This window comes from Chiloscyllium plagiosum, chromosome 4 (genome assembly GCF_004010195.1).
Source record: "Chiloscyllium plagiosum isolate BGI_BamShark_2017 chromosome 4, ASM401019v2, whole genome shotgun sequence".
NCBI lineage: Eukaryota > Metazoa > Chordata > Chondrichthyes > Orectolobiformes > Hemiscylliidae > Chiloscyllium > Chiloscyllium plagiosum.
Genome location: NC_057713.1, coordinates 72,508,940 through 72,521,118, shown reverse-complemented (window position 1 = coordinate 72,521,118; position 12,179 = coordinate 72,508,940).

Genomic DNA, 12,179 nt, shown 5'->3' with positions numbered 1-12,179 from the left:
GGTATCAAGTATTTGTAGAATCTGTGACTGATACGTTAAATAACGGGTTGATTAACACATTTAGTGATTCATTGCAACAAAAACGTTTTTATTTATAGATATTTATATTAGAAATTTAACATTTTTACAAGTTTACAAAAATAAACAAAACTCTCAGATATAAACATTGATATACAATTAGCTCAAATATACAACATAAGGAGTACTGTACATTTAAGTCAACAAAAAAAAACGTTTTTAAAGAATGGCTGTTTGTTTAAGCTTTTCCACACTTGCAATCATTAATATAGGGTTCTGTATAGGATATATAGTGAGGAATGGAATCAGGTGGTACTTGTTGATTTAGAAGGTCTTAACGGCCATTCAGGATGAGTGTATGGGTGTGGTCATGGATCAAAATTATATCAAGTCGTTGAGGTCAGTGGAGAGATAGCCTATATGAGGTGGCATGGTTGGGAATGATAAATCAAAGTTGAGGTGGGTTTTTTAATTGCAAAAATTTATTTTTTCATAAGAAATGTCTAGATCTGTACAGTTTTTGCACATGAAGAATAAACAAACATTGGGATTTGGCATTTCTTGCAGTTCCAAAAAAGAAAGCATTTTATTATTTATACAGGACCATACTTCAATATATTGAGGCATCAGAAGAGTCTGATAACTAAATAAACCTTCATTGTACTTTAGCAGAAAGACCTTAGATAGTGATCTTTTCCCATTGTGCCTGGGCAGCAGCTGCCACAAGCTGTAATGTGCCCCTCAGCACGTAGTCCTGAACTTTGGAATGTGATAGTCGGCAACACTTGGTTGAGGTCAATGTTTTGCTGAGTTGAAAGGGTGTAAAATTTAATACTGTGGACATCTTTAGAAACCCAGGGAATGCCTGAAGCCAACAGCACTCTGTTCTTGAGTGACCAGCTTAGTTGCTATTAATATTGCTGATTGCCCAATCACTATAGAATCATACAGTTATGATCAAATGACAATGATACACTGGAGCTGTCTCTGCAAGTGTCCGCAAGGAACCACAGGTGAAGAAACGTAGGTCTTGGCAGGAGGTCTGCTTTAAGAAGGTTGCAAGATGTCAATAGCTAGCTGCCACTGCAACTCCCAAGGCACTGTTGCTGTGACATATTCACAAAGCTGACCCTTAGCCTATGAATCTTCATTCAGTTGATGTGGAGCTCTATATCAACTCACTCTGCTATAGACTGGCAATGTGATTGTGGTGGTCAATACCTTTGATTGGTGGACTTCCTGCTCTTGATATGTGTTTGTTGTTAACGTCAGGGCTGAAGTTATTGTTCATCATACATCCATGGATTTGAGCAAGACTGCTCCAATGCTGGAGTGAGCATGTGACTGTAAGCATACAGACATGAAGCTGAATATGGTCTGAAGCTCTTAAAAACAACTCCAAAAGGTTGCTATTGACTCTGAAAGCAATGATGTCCTGATGACTCAAGTACTCAGTGGTAGTTCGCTGTTGACGTCTTACAACCTTCTTAAAGAAGACCTGCTAAGCCCCTCATTTTTTTTTTACCTTTAACTCCTTGCAGAGACCTACAGAAGACAATATATCACAGTCGTTTGACCATAAGTGCACTATTCTATGGGGATTGGGCAGCCAACAATATCAACTAATCTGGTTGCTCAAATTCACAACTCTCTGCGAGAAGAAATTCTTTTTTCAAGTGTGTAACCCTTTATTCTGAGGTTATGCCTTCCAGTCCTTGACTCTCCCACAAGGAGAAATAACTTGTCAACATCTACCCTGTCAAGTTCCCTAAGAATCTTATATGTTTCAGTAAGGTTGCCTCTCATTCTTCTATTCTGTTTATGTATAGCTTAATCTTTGTTTATGTATAGCTTAATCTTTCAGGAATTCATTTTCTTTGGTTTTTCACTCCTTTTTATGAGCTCAGTTGCTTAGAGATTGTCATTGTTTTTGCTCAGTTTGGCTTTTGCTTGCCAACTGAATATTTTTCTTTGCCAGAGAATTCCCCTCACTGTGCAGTTTCTTTATGTAAGCTTAACATTTTACAGCTACTAAAAAGCAGCAAATAACACCCACAATATCCCAACCCAATCTAGTCCCACCTACAAACACTTCCTATTCACATACCCATCCAAATGCCTCTTAAATGTTGCATTTGTACCAGCCTCCACCACTTCCTCTGGCAGCTCATTCCATGCACATACCACCCTCTGTGTGAAACAGTTGCCCCGTAGGTCCCTCTTATATCTTTCTCCTCTCACCCTAAACCTATGCCCTCTAGTTCTGGACTCCCCGACTCCAGGGAAAAGACTTTGCCTATTTACCCTATCCATGCCCTCATAATTTTGTAAACCTTTATAAGGTCACCCGTCAGCCTCCGACGCTCCAGGGAAAACAGCTCCAGCCTGTTCAGCCCTCTCCCTATAGCTCAAATCCTCCAACCCTGGCAGTTGCGTACGCCAAACAATTGTCAAAGCTCAACCAAACAGCCAGATGGTGGTCCCACAAATCTGCATTACTCTGAATTGATGTTGCTTTAGTCATCCTGTTATTTTTTGGTAAGCCCCTTGAATCCAGACTCCAACAACCAGAGGTAAAACAGCAGTGCTCTCCCACCATCCTTGGGAGAAAGCTGCCCTCAAAGACTTCAAGAGGGAACTTAAGAAGAGATTAGAAGACCCAAAAGGGGACATAAGTAGAATTTTTCGGAGAGGTCACCAGTTGTGTAGATGTAGGCAATGTTTTGATATGCTCTTCATGGACTTCAGCGAGGATTCCTTTTAAGATCCTGCATGGATGACTGACAGCAAAGCTAAGAGTCCATGGGACGCAAGAAAATTTGGCAAATTGGATCCACAATTGACTGAGTGACAGAAAGAATTAGGTGACAATTTACGGCTTGCTTTTCTGATAAGAAGTCTGATCCATTGGGGTCCTAGTTTATATAAACGATTAACACTTGAATGTGGGAGGGTTGATCAGTAAGTTCATAGTTGATACAAAAACCAGTAGGATGGTAAATAGTGGGAACATAGATGGGCTGGTCAGATGGGCTGATCAGTGGCAAATGGAATTTAATCTGGGTGAATGAATCTTGTGATGATGCACTTGGGCAGGACAAATGAGGCATGGAACACGTGATTAATGGTAGGTTCCTGGCAAGCACTGATAATCAGAGGGACCTTGGTGTGCATGTACACCTGTCCCATAAGATGTCAGGGCAGGTGGATAAAGTGGTTAAGAAGGCATATGGTATACTTGCCTTGCAGTACTCACTTTTACCTTTATTAGTTGAGGTATAGAGTTGAAGAGCAGGAGGGTTATGCTGGCAAAAAGATTATTTGTTAGGCCATAGCTAGAGTATTGCATACAGTTTTGAAATCAACATTACACGAAGGATGTGCTAGCACTTGAGAGGGGACAGAGGAGATTTGTCAGGATGTTGCTCAGGCTGGAGAGTTTTAGTCATGAAGAGAGATTGAACAGAAGGTTGTTTTCTTTGGAGCAGAGGAGAATGAGAAGGAGTCATGGGTAACAGTGAATATGATTGAGTTGCATAAAACTATGAGTGGTATAGATTGGGTCAACAGGAAGAAACTTTTCTCCTTGTCAGAAGGATCAGAGACAAAGAGGCATAGATTTAAGGTAAGGTGCAGAAAGTTTAGAGCAGATGTGAGGAAAACCATTTTCAGCAAGAGACTGGTGGGAATCTGGAACTCACTGCCTGTAACGTTGGTAGAGACAGAAACCCTCATAACATTTATTTAGATGTGGATTTGTCATACAAAGGTATACAAGGCTATGGGCTAAGTGCTGTAAAATAGGATTAAAATAGTTAAATAATTGTTTTTGTTTGGCGTGGACACAATAGGCTGAAGGGTCTTTTTCTATGCTGTAGATCTTTATGATTTGGATACCTGGAGATCCCCTTTGCTTGTCACCGGATTCAAGCTGACTTTGGGAATGGATTTCCCCATTCCCAAAGTCAGCTTGAATCCGGTGACAAGCAAAGGGGATCTCCAGGTATCCATTGCTGGTGATCTCATCAAACAGAGAACAAGCTCAAGTGATTTCACAATCAGCAAACAAAAGTAACAAACCTTTTCACTGTATTTGGATACATGTGACAATAAATCAAATCATCATCATCAGCAGCAGCAGCAAAACACATCAAAAAATTTAGCTTTTAATTAAATTGTTACAAGAATGAGATAAATAATTGTGACATATATGGGGAAGTTCATGTAGAAGCTGAAACATTGCAAGTAGACTTGCTTGGTTTAAAAATTGTGAATTTTTGTTATCATAATGGAGCAATTTGATATTCTAGGATTATAAAGTTGGCTATTCAGGAACAGTGAGGCTATCTGCTTGTAATTATAAACTTTGTACACTTACAAAAACTCACACTATTCACTCAGGTGTACATTTTCAAAGTATTTTACAGTGAAACTAAAAGTGGAGATTCTTGTTGGTTCAATGACTATAGAGTGCACACTATGAAGAAGCATTGAATCTCACTGATTTCTGCTTTAAGACATGCATGTGTCAACTCCTGACCATCCCAAATCTAAGTAAATAATTCTCATCACAGTGACTGCTGGAGTGATTCAGCATGTTTGGCAGCATCTGTGGAGCAAGAAACAGAGTTAACTGGTTCAGAATAGAGAATATTGGAGAAACTGAGCTGGTCTGGCAGCATCTGGAGAGAGTTAGAAACAGTATTCATGTTTGTAATCTGATACGGCACTTCTTCAGAAGTCATTAACATTAACTTTGCTTGTCTCCCTTCAGATATTGCCAGATCTGCTGAATTTCTGTAGTGTTTTCTGCTTTTATTTCAGATTTTAGGCATCTGTGGTATTTTTACTTTAATTGGGAATGCCATGTAGTCCACAGTTGTTTCTTAAATTATGCATTTACTTAAAAGCTGGAAAAGAGTTGGGTTTTTAAAGATATTCAGTATTTCGTTGCCTGCTAGACACATAAACAGGAGAACTGTCTCATATTCTTTCTTGGAATGTGAGTGTTGCTGATATGGCCAGCATTTATTGTCCATCCCTTTATACTCTGAATAAAATATGCTGAGAAACATTCTGGAACCACCGCAGTCCACCTACATATCTAATATCACAAGTATACTGTATAGACAACAAAGAATATTAAAGTACTATAGAGCCTGCAAGCCTTCACCCAGATTTATTCTGGACACTGCCAGTGATTTTTGGCATACTGCTTTAATATCTAATCCTAGTTCTCCAACCTTCTCCACAATACACTAACATCTGTACTTGTCTAATTAACACTTTCTAGCTTCTGCCTAAGACTAATGTAATTTTCTTCCCGCAATTTAGCACTGCCACAAGATCCCGACTTACCCTTATTTATAGCTGTCTTAAAACTTAAAGAGTTATGATCACTGTTTCTAAAATGCTCTCCAACTGAAAGGTCAGTCACCTAGCCAGGCTCGTTAACCAGTACAAGATCCAGTATGGTCTCTGGTCTAGTTGGACTATTCACGTACTGTTTCAAGAAACCCTCTTGGATGTACTTAAAATATCCTGCCCCGTCTAAGCCTCTTGCTCTAAGAGAGTCCCAGTCAGTATTAGGGAAGTTAAAATCACCCACAATGACATCTTCCCATAATCTGTATGTTTCAATTAAGTCACTTCTAAACTTCATCGAATACAGGCATAGTTTGTCAAGCCTTTGCTCTTAACACTCTCCACTGATTCCAGGCATTAGATGAGTAAACTTTCTCTGAATTGCTTCCAATGCATTAAAATCCTTCCATAAGCATAGCGAGCAGTACTGTACACAGTACCCCAGACTGTATTACTGAAATAACCTTCTACTGTTCTTTGTTATAGTTAGTAAATGAGCCATGTGGTATTGAATTGAGCTATACAGAGTGGAAAGAGTCTAACTGGGAAATTATATGTTGCTTCTCTATGCCCAGGCACCAATTGGGTTGCTCTGGACTGAGGAGAAGAAAAAGCAGAGAGCTTGTCGATCCTATTTCTGGAAAATAGATGTGTGGATAAGTGCTAAGGATTCTGCAATAATACTCTTCAATAAAAAACAGCTTAATCACTCTCACTCTCACTATTTAGCATAGACAGTTTCCACAATGTAAGCCAGAATGTGCCAGAAAAATTAAATAGGGTGTGTGAGAAACCATAAGATCATAAGAAATAAAAACAGATTAGGCTGTTTTGCCCTGTGATCCTGTACCATCATCCAATAGGATCATTGCTGATCTGACATTCCACATATTCCTTGATTTCTCTACCACAATAAGGGACCACAATAATTGTGGATAACTTCAACCTACATATAGATTGGACAAATCAGATTGGTGCAGGTAAACTGGAAAATGAAAGTCCTTGGGACAATCATGTAGAGCAATATGATTTATCACGAAATATTCAGCATCTGTTCTTGACCTAGTTATTTGCAATAAGACAGGACTAATTAATAATTCATAAAAGAGTTTCTAGGCATCAGTGATCTTAACATGACAGAATTTCAGGTTCAGTTAGAATCTGAGAAGTGTCCATGGTTCAGTGTATTGGAATTCATTTGGAACTCATGCTTAGATTGGAAAGTACGAATCCACAACAAATTAAAACAAGGTTGGATGATTTATCTAGCTTGAACAAGAGAGTGAGGTCTCCAGGAAAACATGCATTGTAAAAGATAATTCTGAGTTAAATGTTTCTAGGCAGGTAAAAAAAATGCTTGCAATCAAATGTTTGGGGAGCTAGGAATGATTTTGATCTGGTTCTGGGAGAATTGAATCGTAATTTGTATTAGTGTAATGAATACCTGATCATGATTTTTTTCATTAGTACTGCAATTTCTGTAGTTTAAAGTATAAATTACTTACAAAAAATAATGTTTAGTTATTGCTTAATATTATCACAATAAATGTTTTAAAATGTAATATATTGTTATACCATCCCATTAACTATTAAGTGGAAGTTTGAATTTATTTATAAAGTTATTATTGTATAAATTATGATTTCTTTAAAATAAAAGAGATTGTGGCAAACTGGCCCTGGATTTTTACAACTTCCAGGTTAGATGCTGAAATTTCTGTACTGGGAAGCCCCTACACAAGCTGCATGTAATAATTTACTAAACATCAGGGGATGGTGTATTGGAATCAGTTGAAAATTTATGATTCATAGAGAAACTAAGATACGTACAGGTCAACAAAGCTAAAGCTTGTGTCTTTATAAAGACAGGGTCTGTGTGATCTGTACTTAATACAATGGCTCATCTCTCCTGTATTTACAAACACTATCACTAGACACAGGTAATACTGAAGCTGTATTTTTACTCTTTGTAAGATTTATACTGTGGGGTGACCCTTCATCATTTTAATACAGTAATTAATAATTAATGTTGCTTTGCTCATTGTGATTTTTGTGTGTCTGTTTCAATACTTGAAGTAATATTATGTTGATTCAAGGTTGAATAGAAATCAAGCAATTACTATTTGCTCTTCTGATTGTGCTTTACTGTTTGAAATTGCTGTAGCCTCAACAAATCTTAGTATATTGAATTCTTTATTTGGCTGCCTCTTGATTGGTCAGTTGATACATCAAAGTTACTGGATGGTAACTAGCAAAATTATTATACAGTTATGTAATCCAAGAGGGAGTATTCATGCTATCAGAAATTGTGAATCATCCAACAATATATATTTGGATTTCAAAAATTGGTGTAAATATTTAAATAGTTGTAAAAACTTTTAAATGCGCCAGTAGGTTTGCAGTTTTAACTTAGCATGTTTGTTGTGGAAGCCAGCTGAGTGGCTTAACCAAGTGTCAAACAGATTAATGTTAGTATATGGTAACCAATGCACAGTCCTGCCTGCAAGGTAATTAAATTTGTTCTTACAAAGATGACTAGTCGTACAAACCCGTAATTGAGTCTAATCAATTCAGAAAGCAGAGACAGAGACAAATTCCAGATGAGCTTCGAGGTCAGTGAATCATCTACATGGCTTTCAAATGTATTTATTGCTGGAAATGCTTTCCCTTTAACTATTGCTGCAGATCACCTATAATATGAGCAGACCACATCATTTAAAGATGTCTTTCCTTTCATTCATCATTATATGTTTTAAAGGGGCTGCGCAGTGACATATATAATCTAGCCCTGTTGCAACTATGCAAATACGCTTTGCCATTCAAACACTTCAATATTGGTTGCTCTCCCTCAGTCAATCAATTCCATCAAAAAAACAAAGACAAAAGGACAGTACAGCACATGTACGGAGAAGGAAGGTTTGGCAGTTACATTTGGAGTCAAGCTGTTCCACCAATATCTTTATGGATGTAAATTTGAAATAGTAATAGACATCAAACTCCTGCAAGGTCTACTTAAAGAACACAAGGCAGTGACACCCATAGCTGCAGGCCAAGTTCAGTGGTGGGCTCTAATATTATTTTATTTTTCTAATTCGCTCATGCGATGAGGATATATTTATTGCCCATCCCTAAGAGTCAAACATTGCAATGGGCCTAGGGACACATGTAGGCCAAACTAGGTAAGGATGACAGATTTCCTTCCCATTAGTGCATCCAAATGCATCTTTCCGACAATGGACAATGGCTCCATGGTCATCTTCAAACTCTTATTTCCACATTTATTATTGAAATTCAAATTCCACCATCTGCCATGCTGAGATTTAAACCTGGGTCCCAAGAATATTAGCTGTGTTTCTGGAATAATAGTCTAGTAGTAATACACCAAGCCCTTGTGCATACACCAAGCCCAAGTTGGAACACCATCTGGGAGGCCAAGTAGCAAATGTGGATGCATTGAGCCACCTCCTGCTAGCAGATGCAACACCAATGGTACCATCCCTGGAAGAGTTTGTAATGATTTTAAATGTTCTCGACTTACTTCCAGTCACAATGGACAATATCAGTTTTTGGACATGGAAAGATTCAGTCCTGGCAAATCTGAAACAGCTGGTGGTGATGGGGTAAAACCAATGGGCCATCACAGCCAGACATGAAAGCTTTTTGGTTCCAGAGAGACCAATTATAAGGTCTATTATTATTATAAGGAGTAAGAGTGATTCTCCCAAGCAAAGGTCATTGCCACATAATGGTTGAACTCCACCAGGGTCATCCAGGCATTTCCAAAATGAAGATGATGGTGAGAAGTTATGTCTCGTGGTCAGGTTTGGATGCAAACCTAGTCACATCGTTGGGCAGTGCCCAGAGTACCAACAAGGATGAAAATTACCACCACCAGCTCCCCTACATTTGTGGGAATTGCGGGGTAAACCCTGGAGATGGTTACATGTTGACTGTGCAGGTCCTTGCATGTGCTCAATGTCCTTCAGTCATTGTGGATTCCACAAGGTGGCTAGACATGTACAGAGTTCATTTGTCAAACGGGGGCAACAGTAGAAAAACTGAGCACATGTTTTGCAATACATGGATTCCTGGAAGTGTTGGTCACAGACAATGGGCCATCATATATTTCCTAATATAAAGTGATATTTGTAATATAAGGTCAGCTCCAAATGATCCATCATCCATAAACTGAAGAAAGAGCAGTCCAAACTTTGAAGGCAGGCTTCATGAAAAAGCCTATACCTTTACTCAACAGCAAACTGTTCTGATTCTTATGTGATTATAAGGTCAACCCTCATGCAATAACATGAGTAGCACCAGCTAAGTTGCTAACATGGGTCAGACTCCACACCAGGTTAAACTTGATCTTTCCTGATCAGGGTGGTGGAGGGCATTAGGAAAGCCAATGCTGAAAAAAAGACTGTATGCAAGTGAAACAGTTTACTTCAGGGGATGCAGTTTGGTGTAGCAATTGTGGGTGTAACCTGCATGTGTAAGTGACATGATCAACTCAAGGGCAAGTCCAGTGATGTGTGAAGTTCGGGTAGATGTGATGGCCTTGGACAATATGAAGACTGCAAACTCACAAACAATGCAGGAAAAAAAATGTGCCTGGCTCCTCAAAAGCCTTTCCAACTATTCCAGAACCCATGGGTTCTCCTTCTCCATCAAGCATTGAAGATACCTTGAAATCTGCGGTGGACCTGCAGATGTCGCTGCCTCAATGCCTTTACTGCCTGCAGAAGAGAATGAATTTCTTCTGAGATGCTCCTAGCACAAGAGGCGAGCTCCTGTAGACTACACACTGACTGCATCAGAAGCAGACGTAGAGAAACCAGACCAGTGTTAAAATGCCTTAGAAGGAGCTCCAAAAAAAAAAGAACTTGCCCCAAGGTCAGCCAGGTGGATCTCGTAGAGTTTGAGTACCCTGATTGGGGCTGTTAATCTAGTTCAAACAGGGGTCTGTAGCTGGTAGATGAGGAGAGGAGAGGACAGGAGTCACTCTATGTGTGAATAAAGGGTGTCTTGCTGTTGGGTTAGAGGTGTTTATGGAGTTATTTCACTGTGTAAGCCACAAGAGAGTAGTGTCTGTATTCACAAAATTATTATAGTTCAAAAGGAGGCCATTTGGGTTATCATAGAGTCATGAAACATAGAAAAAGGCCTACTGGCTCACGATATCTATTCAGAGTAACAAACACTAAATTGCAACAACCTCATTCACCTGAGAAATGAGGAACAGTCAGTCGACCTGAAATGTTAGCTCTGATTTCTCTTCACAGATACTTCCAAACCTACTGAGCTTTTCCAGCAATTGCTTCTGATTTACATCATCTGCAGTTCTTTCGGTTTCCATTTACTACATTTGGGCCCATAGTCTATTGTGCTGTGGCATTTTTCAGTATTCGTTCAGGTGCTTCTTAAAAGTTGTGAGAGTACCTGCCTCTATTACCCTGTCAAACAGCATGTTCCATATATCTACCAGTCTCTAATTAAAAATATTATTTCCAATATTACTTCTAGTTCACATGGTTCTTATCTTAAACTGGTCTTAGAAGTCTGCCATTGGGAAGAGATTCTCATGATCTACTTTGTCTATACTTCTCATAATTTTGCATACATAAATTAAATACCTCTCAGCCTCTACTTCTAGAAGGAAAACAAACCCAGCCTATTCAGTCTCTCCTTTTAACTGAAAGTTTTCATCCTCGGCAACATTCTGGTGAACCTCCTCTGTATCCTGTTCAGTGCAATCACATTCTTCTGATAGTATGACAACCATAAAACTCCATATACTCCACCTGTAACTGAAGTAACATTTTATAAAGTTGTAACAAAACTTCCTTGCTCCTATATTCTACACCCCAGCTAATGATTGTAACCATCTCGAATGCCTTCTTCATCACCCTTCCTACTTGCACTGATGTCTTCACCTATGAATCCCCAAAATCCCTTTGTTTGTCAGTACTCCCTAGGGATCTACCATTCATTGTTACTTCCCTTATTTGACTTCTTGAAATACATCATTGGAATTAAACTCCATTTGCCATTTCTCTGCCCAATTTACCAGCTGATCAATGTCAGACTAGCCTGAAATCATCCTGCCCAATATCAACAACTCCACAAATATTCATGCCACCTGAAAACCTAGTAATTATTCCTTCTATATTTAAATCCAAGTTATTAATGTAAATAACAAACAGCAAGGATCCTAGCACTGAACCTTGTGGTACACCGCTGGTCACAGGCTCCCAATTAAATAAAGTATCCTCTACCATCATTCTTTGCCTCCCATTTGTAAGGCAACTTTGTGTCAAGATTGCCAACTTGTTTTGGATTCCATGAGCTCTTACTTTCTGGACACCCTTCCATGTGGGATTTTGTTGAAGCCCTTAGTAAAGTCCATGTAAACTATATCAACTACATAGCCCTCATCAAAATATTTTTTCAGGTTTTCAAAATACACCATCTCTGTCTAATGTATCCAGGCTGACCATCCCTGATCAACCCCTGTCTTTCTAAGTAGCAATTAATCCTGTCCCTCTGAATTTTTTCCAGTAATTTCTTGACCACTGACAACAGACTACTTCATCTGTAGTTACCTGGTCTATCTCTGCTGCCCTTCAGTAAAAAGGAACAACATCAACTATTGTCCAGTCATCCGGCATTTCACTGGAGCCAAAAAAGTATTAAATATCTTTACCAAGGCCCAGAAACCTCTTCCCTTGCCTCCCAAAGTTAAAAATCACACAACACCAGGTTATAGTCCAACAGGTTTAATTGGAAGTACACTAGCTTTC